Here is a 19,992-nt window from a genome sequence, read left to right on the forward strand (position 1 = left end):
AATTAGTGGAGAGTCAAGTTGTCTAACTTCCCTATCGAAGAAAACCATTATTTTAAAATAACCTTCCTGAATTAGTCATTCTGCAAAGATCATCTATTTGTCTGAATTCTGTGTTAGGAAAAACCAAGGCTTCGAAATGGGTAAATAAAACAAAACCAAAAAAACCCGGTAAAATATAACCAGCAAATAATCATGGATTATTGTGTTTTGGAAAAGATGAAGGGTTGTAGAGCCAGACACAGAGAAAGGGGACTTAGATTATTCTTTCCTTCAAAAGGCCAAATCCCATCCACATCAGGAGTTTGAGAGAGTTTTATCCATCAAGGTCTTCTGTGATTACTTTTTTGTTTGTTTTTTTGTTTTGCAAGGCAATGGGGTTAAGTGACTTGCTTAAGATCACACAGCTAGGCAATTCTTAAGTGTCTGAGATCGAATCTGAACTCAGGTCCTCCTGACTCCAGGGCCGGTGCTTTATCCACTGAGCTACCTAGCTTCTCCTTCGATGATTACTTTTAAACAATCTCAGTGGATATCTTCCGGGATAGTTTCGTAAACCAGGGAGGCAAAGGTCCAGATCTCTAACCTTGAGTTACCAAATCCCCCTTCTCTTACTCTTTAAGTAACAGGAGCCAAAATCACTGAAAACCCCTGCATTTAACCACTTCATATACTCCCTCCTATAAATAGGTATGGCAGTCTGTGCACCAAGAATCCATTGACCCAACATCAGAATAAATTCTAAAAGAATAAGGGTGAAATCACAAAGGTCAATTCATTAGACCATAATTTCAACAAGTGTACTTGGGAGATCTTTGGGAATCTCTTTTTAGAGTGTACTTCCCAGTTCAAAGGTGGAAAGGGGCCCACAAATGTCCTCCATCTTCCAGCCTGGTGGACTATACTGGATCTTCCATGGCATACTTCATTGTTTAGAAGGAAAAAGTTAATAGGCATGGGTGAACAGTAACCCTGAGCCCAGGATGTTAGGGGTCCCAAGTGGAGGGGTTTGGATGAGCTAGTCAGTTCTCCTGGTCAAATTAGGAAGAACTTTACTCACTTGGGGCATTTTCCTTGGCTGATTATCGAGAATAACCCACACCTTCAAGGATGGGTATGTTCAATGGTGGGGAGACAATGTGTGTAAGTAGGATTCATCAAGCCATTGTTCTAAACAACCCTCCTTCCCTATGTCCATCCTCTTCCTTTTTCGATGTCCCTAATGGTTGAGCTTACTCAGAGTAGGCACTGAGGCAGCTTTCATTGAAAATATGGTGAAATATAGGGATACTCCTTCCTTCCTGGGTGCCATTTGCTGGAGTGGGACATAACCAGACTAAGGGCTTCTGAATCCGTTTCTAGAAACTCTGGCTTAAGAAGAAAGGAACAATTCCCAGATCTTTTTGGAAGTTCCTCTCCAATGATGAGAGATGTTGTGGATGTGGCAGATAGGAGTTGTCTTGACCTACTTTGGAGTAGAGGAGTAGGGAGGGAAGACTGGAGTAAGATAGTAGAGAGGATATGTCTAGAAATCTCTCCTTGCCTTAGAATTGTGACAGCAACACTTATTATAGTATATGTCCTGGGGCAACATTGTTTCACTTCTCTGGAAAAGTAAAGTAAAATAATGCTATTCAGAAGGTTGCTGCAGACTCCGGCAGTATGGAAAGAAAAAAACGATCCAAAGCTAGGCATCTGTGTGCTCCCAGTAGGAAAATGATTTAATTTTGTCGCAGCCATAACAGCCAACATAGTAAAGTGATATGTCTTTATCTACAGGCACACTTAAATACCTAATAGAAATCAAGGTACAATTGCAACACTCTTATAAAAAGGGAATATTCAAGTTTTCTTTTGGTGGTTCCCTGTAAGTTGAACTTTAAGCAGCTTCCCCCTCAGAACTGCCTCTTGAGGAAGCTTCCATAATATTATCCCAATAGATTTGGGAGAGGAAGTGAAAAGGAGAAAAAGAGCAAAAAGAAAGCAAGAGAGAAAAAGAAGAGAAGGAAGTTAGAGAGGAAAGGAATGAGGGAAAAGAGCATGTGTAGCATGACAAAGAAAGGATTATTGGAAATTTTTGAATTGAACAAGTTTGGATTGTTTTGTTTTTTTCTTGAGTTACTTCAGACAATTGCCTCTATTCTGTTTTGTGGCCAAGGATATACCATTGGTGGAGAGTGTGGAAGCAATTAGCCAGATTCTTTAACCCAACACACATTTAACATTTTGTTTATAAATGATCTGAACATTTCTGATGACAGACGTTTGGTTTGGGGGGAGAGGGGGAAACTGGGTTTATCAAGATAGTTCTTTGTTGAATTGAATCTAATTAATTTTCACTCTTCTGGTAAATCTGGACACACATTAGTAGGATGTGGACTTATTCTTAGATGTTCCTACAAGTTTACTGGTCAAGGTTGGAGTGGAAACTTTGAAAAACCATTCTTTTCATCTCAGTATGGAAATGGATTGCTGAGCCCTGGAATTTGACCCTCAAGCTCCACCCTCCCCCAACACCTATGGGGAGCTTCCTCCCTACTACAGATAGTTGAATTTCCTTTCCCCTCTTCCTCAGGCAATTCTACCCAGGGGTGAGAAGACTCCTAGGGAGTTTAGAAGAGTCAGAAAAGGAACCCAGGAGTTCCAGTTGCATACCGAGCAAGCTTACTCCTAATACTCATAAAAGCTGACTATTCCAGACATCAGTGAGAACTCCCTATCCTCCTTAGTCATTTAGGACCTAGCAGCTTTAGTCTCTCTTCTATTTGTTAGTTCCCCATTCCTACCTCCCACCGATGGCCCCTACCACCAGATGCAGAGAGAACTGCAACTCACAGTATTAACCACCAATACTATGAACCAGATTGGATTTGGGTTACTGATTATCTGAAAGCCTTGACGGGGGGGGGGGGGGGGAGTGCCCCTCCAGAAGCTTCCGCCTGCTCCTACTCTTCCAAAGAACAACAATCCAAACAGTATGTTCAAGATTTCAACCCTGTATTTTCCGCAGCACCCGCACAAGGATGGATTCTTTTTTTTTTTTAGATTTTTCAAGGCTTGACCAAGGTCACACGGCTAGGTAATTATTAAGTGTTTGAAGTCGGATTTGAACCCAGGTACTCCTGACTCCAAGGCCGGTGGCTCTATTCACTGCGCCACCTAGCTGCCCCACAAGGATAGATTCTTAACCAGTTTTCAAAAATATTCTTCAGGCGGCTAGGTGGGGCAGTGGATAGAGCACCTGCCCTGGAGTCAGGAGTCCAGAGTCCCCGAGTTCAAATCCGGCCTCAGACACTTAATAAGTACCTACCTGTGTGACCTTGAACAAGTCACTTAACCCCATTATCTTGCAGAAACAAAAAAAAAATACCCTTAAAAACAAGCTTCCCCATCCCCACTCTAAATCCACCTACGCCCCGATAGGAATGGGTGGGAGGTGACTTCAATTTCTACAATACTTTTGGGAAGTCTCTAGGTTAGACACTAGGATTGACAGGGCAAAGCTAATTTTCAAAGCTCCTGGATCTGCTTCCAAACCACGGTTTCAAATGCAAAGCGAAGTAAAAAAAAGGAGGAAGCGACACTTGGGGCCACTTCCGAATTTGCCGCGGAAGAGAAAGACAGCAATTGATCTCGCAAGTAATAACTACAACACGCGCTTGTCTCGAGCTTCAAGATTATTTATAAAGTGCTTGAAAGAGGTGGATCGTCTACAGGGGCCACATTCTTCGGAGAAATGCTTCCTGTCCAAGCTTAGCCCGGGTAGGCGAAGTTCAAGTCAGCTCCCTGAGTCCCGGGGTCGAGGAGAGTGCAAGAGGGGAAGTTCCCCCTCAACACAAAGAATTAACGATGTTTGACTGTCTCCGGTCCCCCCGCGGGGACTGAAGAAGTGAGGCCAACTTCTTATCAGCACAACGGAGAGTCAACTTGGGACTTGAAAGACGTTTGCCTTCCTCGGGGATCCCAGACAAGGCCCGGGGCTCTGTGAGAGGCGCAGGTGCTCGCCCGACTAGGGAACAGCCAATTTATAAGGTCAGAGGTGGCGGGTTTCACCAGTCTGACCCCGCCACACCCCGCCCACCTGCCGCCTAGGCCCGCACTGACTGCTAGGAAAAGCAACTGCGAAGCCCCCCACCCCCACCCTGAGAAGGGGGGTCGGCAAAGGACCTTCTGGTAAAAGATTAAGCCCTCAGGAGTTGCGGAGAGCTGAGGAGACGCCAGAGAGAGTCAACTACAGGGTCATTCACAGGGGAACAGACTAGCTGGTTCAGGGGATACAAGGCCAGGGCTAGTAAGGACTTGTCTGGCCCCCAGATTTGATCCAATCTCTAAAGCTCACCCTAATCCAGTCCATCCCTCCCAGAGGGAGCTTTCACTCGGCCCCGGACTCCAGGATCCTATTTACTCGAGGGAACTAAAAGATTCCATCTCGATACATCTAGGGCGCAGGAAGAATGTAAAGCAATTGTCTACACTTCCAAAAACGAAGTAAGCATTGGAGGGCTATGGTAGCCTTCCGGATTCAATCATCTCATTCCCAAATTGAATAGACCCATCAAATTAGCCTGAGTAGAGTAATTTAAATAACCTTAGAGAGAAAGGTGTTGATCCTATAGACTTGGCTTTCTTTACGAATATGTGGAATTTCCCCGAGATTTAGTGGGATCTGGGGATTCCAGAAACTTGTTTTAAGGGAGATAAATGTACCACAAGTTCCTGGAGGTTAGCTTCGGAAAAACTGTATTGATAAAGGGAGATAAGAGATAATTTATTATGCGGATAGAGGCCCTGGAGTCCTGAGTTCAAATCCCCCCTCAAACACTTGATACTTGCTACCTGTATAACCTTGGACAAGTCACCTAACCCCATTGCTTTGCAAAAACAATATATAAAATAGATAATTTGTGTGGAGGGGTGCCTGTTTTGAGTTGTATCTGTTACTTTTGTGAGATGGGGCCTGTGAACCTGGACTCTGACTCTTGAGTCTTCTCTGCTATCTTCCAGAAGTCTCTGTCTTTGTGTCTCACTGTTTTCTTTCTCTCTCCCAAATCACTGAGTGGGAAGAGAAAAAATATGAGGGGAGGGAAATTGTCTCTCTTTTAAAAAAGATTTTTATTTATTTTGAGTTTTACAATTTTCCCCCCATTTTGTTCCCCCCACCCCCACAGAAGGCATTCTGTTAGTCTTTACATTGCTTCCATGGTATATATTAAGTTCTGTTAAATGTGATGAGAGAGAAATCATATCCTTAAGAAAGAAAAACAAAGTATAAGAGATAGTAAAATTACATAAGATAACGGGTTTTTTCCTAAATTGAAGGTCTTTGGTCTTTGTTCAAACTCCACAATTCTTCCTCTGGATACAGATGGTATTCTCCATTGCAGATATCCAAAAATTGTCCCTGGTTGTTGCACTGATGGAATGAGCAAGTCCATCAAGGTCGATCATCACCCCCATGTTGCTGTTAGAGTGTACAATGCTTTTCTGGTTCTGCTCATCTCGCTCAGCTTCAGTTCATGCAAATCCTTCCAGGCTTCCCTGAGAATTCCCATCCCTCCTGGTTTCTAATAGAAAACTGTGTCTCTAGATAATGAGATGGGGGCCGGCTAGGTGATGCAGTGGATAGAGCACCGACTCTGGAGTCAGGAGTTTCTGAGTTCAAAGCCCGGTCTCAGACACTTAATAATTACCTAGCTGTGTGGTCTTGGGCAAGCCACTTAACCCCAGTGCCTTGCAAAAAAAACAAAAACAAAACAAAACAAAACTATAGATAACGAAACAGTGGAGGGAGAAAAAGAGAGTCTGCGATCTTTTTTTCCTCTTTAAAAAAAATGCAACCGATTTTCGTTTTCAGTTAGACGGAGAAATACGTTAAACGAATTTCGGAAAAGGAGGTTACTAAAAAGCTCGTACTGTGAACGAAGATGAAGATGGTCGATTCCGCATTAATGCTATCGATCTGTTTCAAGATTTCGAACTGCTTCAAAAAGAAGCCTTTTTTCTTAAAAAAAAATGAAAGGACTTGTATTTGGGGAGAATGGGGTAGGGGAGCTTTGGATATAGACACAGAATTTCATCTTTCATTGATGGGAGAGGCTATCATTGAGTTTTAAGAAAATAGTTTTGACTGTACTGGTTATTTTCAATGCGAAGGTGATGTTGGAGAAATTTATTTTATGTGGAAATCAAGTCACTTAACACATCTCATAAGCAGCTCTCCAAGCTAGCCACGGACTTCATCCCTTCATTCCCTTCTCTCTAAACTTCACTGCTTCTGGGCTGAATCCCTGAATTCCTGCATCTTTGGAACATACTGCCCGGTGCTAGGTGGGTCATGTCTGAATTTGGAATTTGGAAGATCTTCAATAGAATCTGACCTCAGACATTTAATATTTGTGTGATCCTGAGCAAACCACTTAATATTTTTGGGTCTTGTTTCTTCAAATACAAAATGAAAGGGTTGGATTCGGTGACCTCTGAGGTTCCTTTCCAGCTCTAAATATAGTGAATGACGTGCAAACAGTCTTGCCTGTCTCAGCTCTTCTCAGTGACTGAGACTCATAAATGCATCCTTCATCGCAGGTATCCCCAGTTCTTCGTTCCCTTTTATCCACAGCCTGTCGCATATCGGAGAGAGAGACTGGCTTTTACAACCAGATCAAGTCTGAGAGAGTGTGGGGAGTGGTCTAGGCCCCAGCAGCCACTGGTCTCCCACGCTCTAGATTTCCTTTTGTGGATAATGGCGCCACAGGCCAGACTAATGCCCTGCGACCTCAACATTCCTCTCAGTTGTGGAAAGGATGAGCACACCCTAGTGCACTCGTTCTATGCTTATGGTCCTTTGGAGGCAAATTCAGTCTGGGGACTAGCGGCATCCTGGTTTCTGGAATATCTGGAAAGCCTCCGGGCCCCTCTCCAACGCTTCTATGTAGCAAGTTCCAAGCGAGCAAAAATAACTGGAGGTGCTGTCTGTCAGAAAAGGAGTAGGGAGTGGGGAAGGGGGAGGAGAAAGGAACTAGATGGGTACATAGAAAAACGCATTGTAATGGGGTTAGTAGGGAGACTTTACTTGCATTGTCAAGAATTTGGGGAGGTTTCCCCTCCAGGCTCCCTCTCCACTCCCTGTCCCTAGAGGTCGAAAGACAGTACGCAGGAAGAGGGCGCTAATTCTCCGTCGGTCCTTCTCCCCCCTCCCCCGCCCCGATCTGAGCTGATCGGTTAGTGCCGGGAAAAGTTTTCTTCCTACCAGCAGTCTTCCGAGGGACTTGTGTCATCCCATATCCGTATGCAGCACTGGCAAGGGAGAGTTCAGTATCCACCCCTCCTCCCCGCAGCCTTCGCGACTCTCTGGCCCCAGATTTCGGGGACTCCCCCTACCCCAGCCAGGTAGTATCCCACGCGTGGTGGTCAGCCTCCCAGGTAAATCACCACGGGAAAATGAGCAAAAATCACTGCGAGGGGAAAGTGAGAAGCGGATTCCGAAACGGCAGTTGCGGAAAGGTCCATGGCCTTGGCACATCTCCTGACCTTAGAGTTCAAATCAAAGTGGGGAAGGCAACATTTCACAAATTTGTGATGTTACTCCATCGGTTCCCCCCCAAGGTACACAATCATCTTCACCCTGATTGAACTAATCACAGCCACACCGGAAAGGATGAGGACCGACATGCTCCTCCGAGCTCCGACATCCTCAGTTGCCTATCTGTAGCTCCTCGAGCCCACCCATCGCAGGGCAGACATCTGGCCACGGTTCTCTAACTCAGGGATTCCCAAATTGTTCCCCACTCTCGACAGCATTTCCATAGACTAGATTAGGCTGCCCACTCCATTATATAATAGACCCCAGGGCACAAGGTCTTCGACGTGATCAGGACCAGGAAGTGAAGAAGGGCATTGAAATTTGACCTAATCCACTGAATTAATAATGTATTCCATTTACTCGAATCACTCTGCATGCAGCTTCCTCCTCTCACTGACTGCAAGATTCTCTATTATTACTTTAATTTTTATTCTATGCTATTTAAAAAAATTGGTATGTTCCATTTCAACGAGTATTTAAAAGAAAGGGGGGGGAGGAAACAAGAAATTGGGCTATTATTTTGGTAGGCTCACTTATAATGAAAAATTTAAATGCCTTCACAATGTGATATATATATATATGTATATATATATATATATATATATACATATATATATATATCTGTAGGAGAAAACATCAGCTTCCATAGGGGCTTATCGGTCCTAAATCAGAGATTCTTAATCGTAGATCTCTGAAATGAGTGTATGTAAGCCTGTGTTGAAATCGTTTCTTTTGTTATCCAACTATTTTATATTATGAATTTTAAAACGTTATTCTGAGAAGCAACCCTTGGTTTCACTAGACTGCCAAAAGGCTCCATAATAACAAAAAGGTTAAGAACATTTGCCCCAAATGGAAATGCATTCCTCCCACCGTATATGGAAAGTGTCAACGCATAAAACGGTTTCTTATTCGATGTTATACTGTATATACTTTAATAGGAACATAAGGCTCCAGAAGTTCTGGGAATCACCCAGTCAGCTCCTCTTTGTTAAGATGCATGTCCACCACACAAATAGCTACAAAATAAAGTGCAAATTAAGATTTTTTTAAAGCAGTAAACAATTTAAACAACCCAGAAAACTGGGTTATTTGAAATGTCTCCATTTTTTTTTTTGTGGATGTAGAATAGTCCATAAAAAATTCCCCATTCCCCCAAACAAAACCTCCTTTTGGATCCTTCCTTTCCCAACAACAGAATGGAAAGAAAGGAAAAGCTTTAGGAGAAAATAGTTTCTTTGGGAGACTTGTCTGGGAAAGAACTACAGAATTAATTTTAGAATAGAAATAGGTGGGGGAGGAGTGAAACGGTTTGGGAGTGAAAGAAAGGATTACAGGATTACTCTGCCTTTTTTGGGTCACAGGTATGGGGTGGGGATGAGGAGGAGTATAGAAACATATGACAAAGAGTCTTCAGTCAGGACTATTCCAGAGAATAGGAACCAAAATAGAAAATGACCTGTGAAGGTCACCTACCCACCCCTTCTTCGCATCTCAGTGTCAAGACACCTGTGCTAAGCTGGTTCTTCAACTCAATCTGTGCCCTCCTAGGGGGGGAGGGGTGTCTCTTGCAGCAAGTCCAGAACTACCCTTGTTTGTCTTGGCAAGATTGCAAGTATTCTGCAGTAGTTGCCAACAGGATTTTTGTGTTTGCTCTCCGCCTGGCATGGCTGCGAAGGCAGCTGGCATTCTGCTCCATTTTATCCTTGCTAGTCAATCCCCTGTTTGCCTCCCTACCCCAGGAGGTACTCTGAGCCAAAGGGTTGAGTCTTTGGTGCTCTGACTCCTGGTAATTCCCCTTTTCATCTTGGGTTGCTTTCCTTTTCCTTGTCCTCCTAGAGATATGGATAGACTTGGAAATTCTCCCCTCAATTAATGAGAAAAAGAATAAAGGGAAACAACTTTGCCAGATCTCAAATTATATTATAAAATAGTCATGATCAAAAATTTTTGGTACAGGTTGGCAAATAGAAGAGTTGCTTATTGGTGAAACTCAGAAGAAACAACAGGACAGAATTAGTGTTCAATAAACCCAAGCATAAGAGCTTACTGTCTCTGTTAGAGAAAGGCCATTGAGAAAACTGGAAATCAGTTTGACAGAAGTTAGATATAGACCAACTACAAAAGGATATATATAACTTAAATATAAAATGTCATATCATTAAAAATGAAAAAGGGGAAAGGTACTTTTATACCACTTTGATTAGGAAAATATTTCAATAAAGAATTGAAATGATCACATGGAAGATTTTAAAATATTTTATATTTTCTCAATTGCATGTAAAAACAATTTTAACATTCATATTTTAAAATCTTGGCATCCAAATTCTTTTCCTCCTTTCTTCCCCTACCCTTCCCTAAGATAGGAAGCAATTTCATATAGGCCATACAAAAGCAATCATCCAAAACATATTTTCATATTAATCATGATGTAAAAACACTCAGATTCCCCCACAAAAATAAAGTAAAATAGTATATTTTAATTTGCATTCAGATTCTATCAGCTCTTTTTTTAAGGTATGAGTCCTTTGGGGATGGTCTTGGATCATTTATTGATGATAATAACTAAGTCACTCTCAGTTGATCATCATACAATATTGCTGTTACTATATACCATATTCTCCTGAGACTATTTGCTTTGTTCTGCATCAGTTATGCAATTCTGTCCAGGTTTTTCTTAAGTAATCCTGCTTGTCATTTCTTATAGCAAAATAGCATCCCATTATAATCATATACCACAGCCTAGCTGCTGTAAATATTTTTGTACCAATAGTTCCTTTTCTCTTTAAAATGAAAATTTTTGTATTTATAGTAACTCTTTTGTGGTGGCAAAGAACTGGAAATTGAGGAGATGTCAACAATTGGAGAATGGCAGAACAAGTTGTGGTATATCAATGTAATAGAATATTACTGTTTCATAAGAAATGATGAGCAAATGGATTTCAGAAAAACCTGGAAAGACTTACATGACTGAAATGAGCAGAATCAGGACATTGTTCAATTAACAATGACATTGTGTGATGATCAACTATGACAGACTTAGATCTTCTTAGCAATACAGGATCAAAGACAGTGGAAAATGCCATCCATATCCAGAGAAAGAACTATGGAGTCTGTATGAACCCAAAGCATATTATTTTCACTTTAAATTTTTTTTTATTGTTTTTTCTGGTTTTTTATTTCTTGTGGTTTTCCCCTTTTGTTCTGATTCTTCTTTCACAACATGACTAATATGAAAATATATTTAGTATCATTGTGCATGTTTAACCTATATCAGATTGTTTGTGAATTGTAGAAAATATTGCAAAAATGAATGTTGAAATTATCTTTACATGTAATTTGAAAAAGTAAAATACTATTAAGATAAAAAATTTAAATAGAAAACTTTAATGATGTAAAATTATAGTTTTTTTGTTTTGTATTTTTTTTAGGTTTTTGCAAGGCAAATGGGGTTAAGTGACTTGCCCAAGGCCTCACAGCTAGGTAATTATTAAGTGTCTGAGACCGGATTTGAACCCAGGTACTCCTGACTCGAGAGCCGGTGCTTTATCCACTGTGCCAAAAATTATAGTTTTGCATGATAAAAAAAATCAATGCAGCTAGAATTAGAAAAGAAAGTTAATTAAGAACATTTTGCAACAAATATATTTGATAAAATTCTGATAAGCAAGATATATATATAATAATCAATACAAATATAGAAAAACTAAAACCATTCCCCAAAGGATAAGAGGCCAAAGAATATGAATAGTTTCATAGGAGGAAATGAAAGCTATTGACCACCATGTTAAAAAATATTCTAAGTGATTAAAAATAAGAAAAAATGTAAATTAAAATAATTCCTATTGAATTGCTCAATATGACAAGAACAATGACCAATAGTTGAAGAGACAGTGAGTTGACCCAGTCATTCTGGATTTGGAATCATACAAATTGGAATAAATAAAAATGGAATAGGAATCAAACAAAACTGTAACCATAGTATATACACTTTTATACTACTCAATGGTACCACTAGTAGGCATATACTCCCATTAAAATCAAAGACAGAGATTATTTTTTTAAAAATAGTATCCCTGTTTTATAATAGTTACGAATTTGAAAGAATGCTTGTCGCCAGCCTCACTTTCTCCTCCAGAGCCTTCTGAAACCAGTTGCCAGATATGAATCAGGATGACTGGAGATGACCCTGAATGCCAGACTATCAGGGTTAAGTGACTTGCCCAAGGTCACACAACTAGTAAGTGGCAAGTGTCTTGAGGCTGTATTTGAACTCCCATCCTCCTGAATCCAAGGTCAGTGCTCTATCCACTGAGTCACCTGGCTGCCCTTAGGATGCCTGTTTGGAGAAAGGATGAATAAAATGTGGTATTTGAAAATAATGGAAGGTTATTTGGAACAACTTGAAAAGAAGTGGTAGAGAATAAAGTAAACTGAACTAAGGGAACAATTTACATGATACACATAATAATATAAGGGGTGGGGGAACCATTGAATTCAGACTTCAGAATATTCATTAAATGTAACAACCAATCATAACTTCAGAGGATTTGAGTTTACATTAGCTCTCTTAACAAAGAGGTCCATGGGGGCCGCTAGATGGCGCAATGGATAAAGCACTGGCCCTGGAGTCAGGAGTTCCTGGGTTCAAATCCAGTCTCAGACACTTAATAATTACCTAGCTGTGTGACCTTGGGTAAGCCACTTAACTCCATTTGCCTTGCAAAATCATAAAAAAAAGAGGTCTATGGGTAGATAGCAGGTCCAGAATAAGGTATTTTCAGCTATGATTTGCTTTATGCAATTATACATATTTGTTACAAAGGAATTCTATGAGGAGGGGAAGAAACATTTGGGAGACACTAATTTTTAAAAGCATTTTTTAAAAGAAAATAAGCTTTTCCCAAGAATGAGAAAATGAGAGTACTGACCCCGGAATCAGGAGGATCTGAGTTCAAATACAGACTCAGATACTTAATAATTACCTACTGTGTGACCTTTGGCAAGTCATTTGCCAAAAGAAAAAAAGAATGAGAAAATCAGGGAGGCAGATATAGAGAAAAAAAGAAAGGCTTTATATCTCTTTTATTTTAAAAGAGGAAATCCAAGCAAGTATTGGCCCAGAGATTTAAAGAAAGCAAGACAGGAAACCAAGAAAAAGAAATAAACTGAAGCATCAAACAAGTCATTCAATGGAGATCCATAAATGAATATTTTTATGTGGGGAAAGCACATACCAGGATTTTAAGCAAACCAAGGTCAAGTATGAGTGACACTGTACATTTAAGTATAAGGCACATTGCCTTGTGGGTGAAGAGAGAGTCCTTGGGGCATTAGACTGAAGGTGTTCCTAGGAAGATCACTGAAAAGGTCAAAGAATAGGGAAGATAAGCACATCAGTATAGTTCTCTCTGCTGTCAGCTATCTCTGAATTTGTCACCTTGGATAAGAGTCCCAGTGACTTAGTTATGACTCTTATCATAACTTTTTCTTCAGGTTTTTTAGAAGAACTCAAGGAAGTAGGGGGTTGTGGAGGGGGGGAGATGAATATTGGTTGCAGGAAGCCCCTAGATATACTAGGAGATTAATTGGATAAAAGAGTGCTTACCAGAGAGTTACTGTAAAATGCTGGCTGTCAAATGGTTTTGTAGTTCTATCTAGGAATCCAAATCCTACTCGCCTATTACTACTCCCTGGGCTTTACTTCCCTTTCATCAGTCTTTCTAGCAATTTCCTGGTTTCCTTTCTGTGGGTGTACTAAGCACACAATGTGTACGCTGGAGAAACTCTGAATAACCATCATATGACACATTGCCTTATTGGCTTTCTTGAGACAACAGTTAATAGAATAGAGTCATGACTGAAGAATGCAAAATAATTGGATATTATGCTTGGTAAATCATAGCCTTGCCCTACCCAATAATTTTCAAACCTTCTTTATTGCTTTAACTGGTTTTCCCCTGGAAATGACTGATTTAAACAAAGCTCATTGTGCCAGCCAGTAAGGCAAACCTATTGTGAAAAAAATTTTGCTATGAACAATTACACATGCCTCCTTTAAATCATCTAGCATTTCAAAAACTGAAGAAACTGGGTGAGATATTGACAAATGAAACATTGCTTGATTTAGATTTCAGCATTAACTTCTTGCCAGAATATTTGACCCTATCTCTCCCCATATCTACACTATCCCTGTTATAAGTTTTTGGGTAGACTGATGTTTTTCCATCTGCAAAGAACTATAACTAGAGTGGAGTGATCAGAGTCTTGTCCTAGGGTAGCTAATTTAGAGAGAGAGAAATGTTAAAAGTACTAACAGTGTAGAAAAAGTTTAGCAATTAGTTAGTTGTCAAAATAGGAATCAAATAGCTGATAGGGAGATGAGTCCTCTCCCATCATCCTATGCTTGCATTGCCTCTTGCACCCTCCCTGGCTTTCTTCTGCTCTAAATCTGGTATTTTGGCTGCCCCCACATCAAATAAGGATAGATTCCCTATAATTTGTTCCAAATATGATTTGTGGAAATTAGCTCAGGCATAGAAATTCATAACTTGTCCCTGGATTTGGGTGCTCCTTCCCACAATGAAGACTTCAATTTAATCCAACACCCAATTTTAAATGAACATTCCCTGCATCTAATTGGAAATCTAAAATATAAATGTAAAAAAAATTAGATGAGTCACACTCCTTGCCCTTATGAAGCTTACAGTCTAGTCACAGAAAAGACAGCATGTATGGAATTATAATAATAATAATAACAACAATAATAAAATAAGTTACATAGACCCTGCAATACTAAGCGATCATTACAACTTAGACAAAATAACCTTAGGATTGAAACAAATTTAGTAAACTTATGATTCTTACCCATAGCAAGTAGTTTGAAAATAGTTTCAAAAAAAGGTTCAGATAAATTAAAGGACAAAAGATCCATAACAAATGGCTATAAAAGGTAGTATGATGTAGGAAAAAACTCCAAACTTGTGAACAAAGATCTGAATTAGGCACAGATTCTGCTATTAATTAGCTGTGTGACCTTGAGAAAGCCACTTAGCAATTTCTCTTCCATGTAGATTCTCTGTTAGACAATCTCAATGAATATGCCAAATATCTTTGATAATAATCAGATTATCAGAGTAAATTTTAAAAACTGATTTTAGTTTATCTTTATTTTTACTTCAAGATTTCCCCCCTACTCCTTCCTTCCTCTTCTTCTCCCTTCTAACAAACTTTTTAAAAAAAGAAAAAAGAAGAGAAAAAATTTAGTAAAACCTATCAATACATTGACAAAAATATGTTATCTATAGTGTTCTATTGACCCTCCACCTCTGCAAAGGAGTAGAAAGAGGTCCTCTGAGGCCAAGTTGTTCTTTATGATTTGGCAACATTTGTTATCATTTCTTTGCATTTACATCATTGCAATCATTGTATACATTTGTATACATTTTTCTGACTTCATTTTACTTCACAGCTTATGCTTTCTATGCTTCTGTATTCATCATACTCATTTCTTGTAGCAAATTACATTCATATAACAATTGATTTACCATTTTTACCATGTTATTGATTTACCATATTTGCCATTACACAATTTATAGTTCCCCAACTGATGAGAATCTAATTTTTTCCAGTTTTTTTGCTGCCTTCAAAAAGTTTTTTTATAACTTTTTCATCTAGGTGGCACAGTGCAAATCATTTAGTATCTTCAGCCTCAGTTTTCTCAAATGTAAAATGAGAATAATAAAGACCTACCTCAAAGGGTAGTTATGAGGTTCAAATGACAATGTTTGTAAAACATTTAGCACCATGCTTGGCACAGGTGCTTTATAAATTGTTCCCTTCTTTAAATATTTTGGTGTGTATGGAGCAGTTTTTCCCATGACTTTCTTAGGAATATATATCTAGTAGAAGATCTCTTGTTCAAGGGATATAGACATTTTAATCATTTTATATAATTCTAAATTGCTTTCCAGAATGGCTATACCAATTCTTAATTCCACCAATACATTAGTGTACCTAACAACAGCAGCCGCAACAATACATTCCTTCCAACATTACCCCTTTCCATAGTCTGCTAACTTTGCCTATTTACTATTTTAGAGTTACTTTGATTTGTACTTCTCTTATTAACAATTTGGAGCATTCTTTCATTTGGCTGTTAATAATCTGCAAATGTCTTGAGAACTACATATTTTTATTTTCTTACCCAGTTATAATTTGTGTCTTCCAAGGAATTGTGTATATATATATATATATATATATATATATATATATATATATATTTTTTTTTTTTTTTTTTTTTTTGCTAGGCAATGGGGTTAAGTGGCTTGCCCAAGGCCACACAGCTAGGTAATTACTAAGTGACTGAAGTCGGATTTGAACTCAGGTACTCCTGACTCCAGGGCCAGTGCTCAATCCACTGCGCCACCTAGCTGCCCCCAAATTGTGTATAGTTTTAAGATAAACATAGCAATTACAAATTCTGAGGGTCCTTATTCCAACTATTAAATGCAGTATTCTACACCTGTTGATCTGACATTTCTGTAAAGAAAGAGATAAGTATCTCCTTGTATTTCTTATTCTTTGATGGCAAAGCTTATTCTTTTATTATTTTCCAACATCCATTATCATTTCTTTTGATGGCTTCTGTTCTTTGAATTTACATTATTGCAGTCATTTATATGTTGTTTTTCTGACTTATGTTATTTTTGTATACCATAATTTTTCAACCACTCCTCATTTTGTGGACATGGTGCTATTATTTTAATGCTATAGGCTTGAATCTTCATTCTAATGGGTTCTTCCCAATATCAATTCTCATCAGTATCATCCATTGAATAATACTCTCCTGTCCATTTAATTAGTTAACAATACTTACTGAAAAAATAAATCACAGAAAGTAAAAGACCATAGTGCCAAGACTCCTCTCCACCATCTTTTTCCCTGAGCAAAGTGAGTTCAAACTTAATGTGGTTGCTTCCAAACATTTATCCTATCAAGTTGATTTCTGAATGCAGCATGGTTGATGGATGAATCACACCTTTATTGCTGTGCTTCAATTTCTGTTGAACTAACTACTGTAGAAGGTTGATTCTTATGGCAGGTGTCTCATTTGTCTCAGCTGCTAGAAAATTCTGATATGGATCTTTGAGATACCAAAAGGCCCTGTGGCAAGGTAAAGACACACACACAAGAGACAACTCCATTTCAAATACAGAAGCTTACCTAGAAGGCTGTGCTCTCATTGACTTAATGGCAGCTCTGGTTGAGAGAGGATCTAAACTCCCCCTCCCATCCTGAAGCCCACAGCAGTTCATCCTTTTCACTCAAAAGTAGCCAAAAGAGGAATTACTTCCATAGGAATATTTTATGTGCACACTCAATTCTGGCTCAGTTGTTAATTGAAAAGTCTTTTCCTAATCAAACAATAAACACGGGGAAAATAGTCATAGAATAACTGCAAATCTGAGTCTGGTCGAAAGGCCCTTACATTAAGCATGCCTGGAACCAGTCTTACCTAGAATTCACATCAGGAATTACAGCAAGTAATACAATGTACAGAGTCAAAGGACAGAACTCTCATTGGATAGACACCCTTCCCCTTTTTACATGTACATTGGAGAGATACCCTTTTGAAAAAAAGAAGGCTATAATGAAGTATATTACCATACTTAAATGTTAATGATCAAAAAATAAGCATAGATATTGTATTTTCTTCACCATGGACTTAAAGTTCAATAGTTATTGACATGTTCTCACTGGCAATAGAAATAGAATGTGATTTCTCTACCAATTTATCCAAATCTTTCCCCTCTTTCAGAAATCTTCAGTCAGGAGGCAGCTAGGTGGCACAGTGGATAGAGCACCGGCCCTAGAGTCAGGAGTACCTGGGTTCAAATTCTGTCTCAGATACTTATAATTACCTAGCTGTGTGGCCTTGGGCAAGCCACTTAACCTCATTTGCCTTGCAAAAAAAAAAAAAAGAAATCTTCATAGTCAATCCCAACAATGTAATCAAAGTTGTGTCACCACCAGCAGAGTCCTTTTCAGCTCTACACTTGATCTGGTCCAGTTGCTCTTCTTAAATTTATCTTCTTTATGCCATTTCTACTTTCTCATGCAATATATCAGAAATTAGGTTATAAAACTAATGCATTGGTTTCACAATATTTACCCATGAGAAATGTTAATCTGGTAGGAAGATTAATGTTGGATTAGTAGTGTGGATAAAGAAAGGAAGACCCTAAAATAGGTCTACTGCACTGAAGGTATGTTCTATTTAACTATTATACTCAACCATAGTGAGATTGAAGAGGAAGAGATGGTTAAAAAACATTGCAGAGATGAAGTTAAAAGAACCGATTGAATATGAGAAATAGAGAGATTGAGTCAACAATGGTGGTACTCCTGAGGGAGTGAAATAAACAGTAAGAACAGCAATTTTAGAAGAACGTTAAGCTTTGATTAGGGCAGTTCAACAACTCAAAAAGCAATTTATTCTCCTCTCATCATCATTCCTATAAGCCACTGGAAATATACTTCCAACCTCAACATTCAACTGAAATTTGCCCTTCAAAGTTCATTGATTTGTCACATCAAGTGACTTCTTAATCCTTATCTTGCTATCACTGCAGCATTTTATACTGTTGAGCACTTTTCTCCTGCATACCTTCTCCAGATTTTCACAATGCTGCTTAGTCTGACTTGTCTATCCTTTGCTGAAGCCCCCATGGCTCTGTCTTCGGTCCTTTTCTAATTTTTCCCTAGATTCTCTCACTTGGTGATCCTATTGGCTTTCCTAGGTCTACTTATCTAGTTGTAGATGATTCCTAGATCTAATTATTTAACTTCTATGCCTCCTGACCTCTAGTCTTAGCAACTTATTGTCTATTGGACTTTTTGAATTGAGTGCTCTGAAGGCAACCCAAACTCAACAAGCCCTAGATAGAACTCTTATTTCTCTTCTCTGAACTATTACAATAGTTTCCTAATTGGTGTGGCTGCCTTAAATTTCTTCCCAATGCAATCCATCCTCCATTGTCAAATTGAATCTTTTACATCATCCCTTACTTAGCAAACTCTAGTGACTCCCTATTATCTCTAAAATGTAAAAATGTTTTGTATTTGAAATTCCTTGTCCATTTCTGCCTTTATAGTCTTTCATATTAATGTACCATATGATTCAGTTTGCTATTTCTTGAGCATCCTGTTCTATTTCTCCTCTCCATACCTTTGCATTGGCTGACCACCCCCCCAATTCCTGAAATATTTTCCTTTTATTCATCTTTCCTGCCTTCTTTCAAGTCTCAAGGATTATCTTCTACAGAAATTGTGATTCCTCCAATTATAACAAATACATTTCTTCTATGGATTCTGGGTTTTAGAACACCTTCATTGATGATGTTCCTCCACCACTGGACAGTGAGTCCTTAAAAAAAGCCTGAAATTCACTCCTATCCACCTCTCAATTCTCCTGATCTGCTCTGGTCAAAGAGCCTGAAGGAACTATTCAATTCTGTTACTTGGATTGTGGGTGGCCCATGGATCACTTCCCACTAGAGCCCAGTAGAAGTAGAAAATTCTCTCACTGGAGAGGAATAAGACTTGGTTCCAGTGCATATATTACAAGCTAAATACAAATTACTTTTATTTTTCTTACTCATGCCTATTTTCTTTCATGAAAAATTAAGTCATTTACTTTAGCCCATTAGAAATCTCAGTGATTCACGGATTTCAATTTTCTTGGATCTTCCTGCTACAAATTACTGAGATGTGAATCAATTCTTCTCAGAAGTCTTAGACTGGTATCTTGTACCTGATCCATGTGGTCTTTTTTTTTTTAGGTTTTTGCAAGGCAATGGGGTTAAATGACTTGCCCAAGGCCACATAGCTAGGTAATTATTAAGTATCTGAGGTCAGATTTGAACTCAGGTACTCCTGACTCCAGGGCCCATGCTCTATCCAGTTCGCCACCTAGCCACCCCTCCATGTGGTCTTTAAAGCACTTAGAATTCCCTTCTGCCCTCTTTTCTCCTCCAGTGTTATAATGGAGGAAGGGGAAGGGGAAATGGGGAAAGCACTAGTTATGGGGTTTGAATGAACTAGATTCAAATATTACCTCAAGTTTACTGGGTGATTTTGTCTCCATGCCCAAGTTTCCTTTTATGTAAATAAGAGTTGGATTGGATGACTATTCTCCAGCCTCCTCCCACCACAAAGAAAACCTTTAAACACCTCAGATCTTTCATATTGCAGAGTAAAAGTCTGACAAATTATCTCTGCAAAGGGAATTTGCATATGAATCATTAGTAGGATCTTCTAAAGGGTTGAAAGTTTCATTGTTAAGAATCAATCAGTGCATGACAGTGCAAAAGGGACATCAGGACTCATATTATTCTACCTTGAAAATGACCTTT

This window comes from Macrotis lagotis, chromosome 2, assembly GCF_037893015.1.
Source record: "Macrotis lagotis isolate mMagLag1 chromosome 2, bilby.v1.9.chrom.fasta, whole genome shotgun sequence".
In the NCBI taxonomy this organism is placed as follows: domain Eukaryota; kingdom Metazoa; phylum Chordata; class Mammalia; order Peramelemorphia; family Peramelidae; genus Macrotis; species Macrotis lagotis.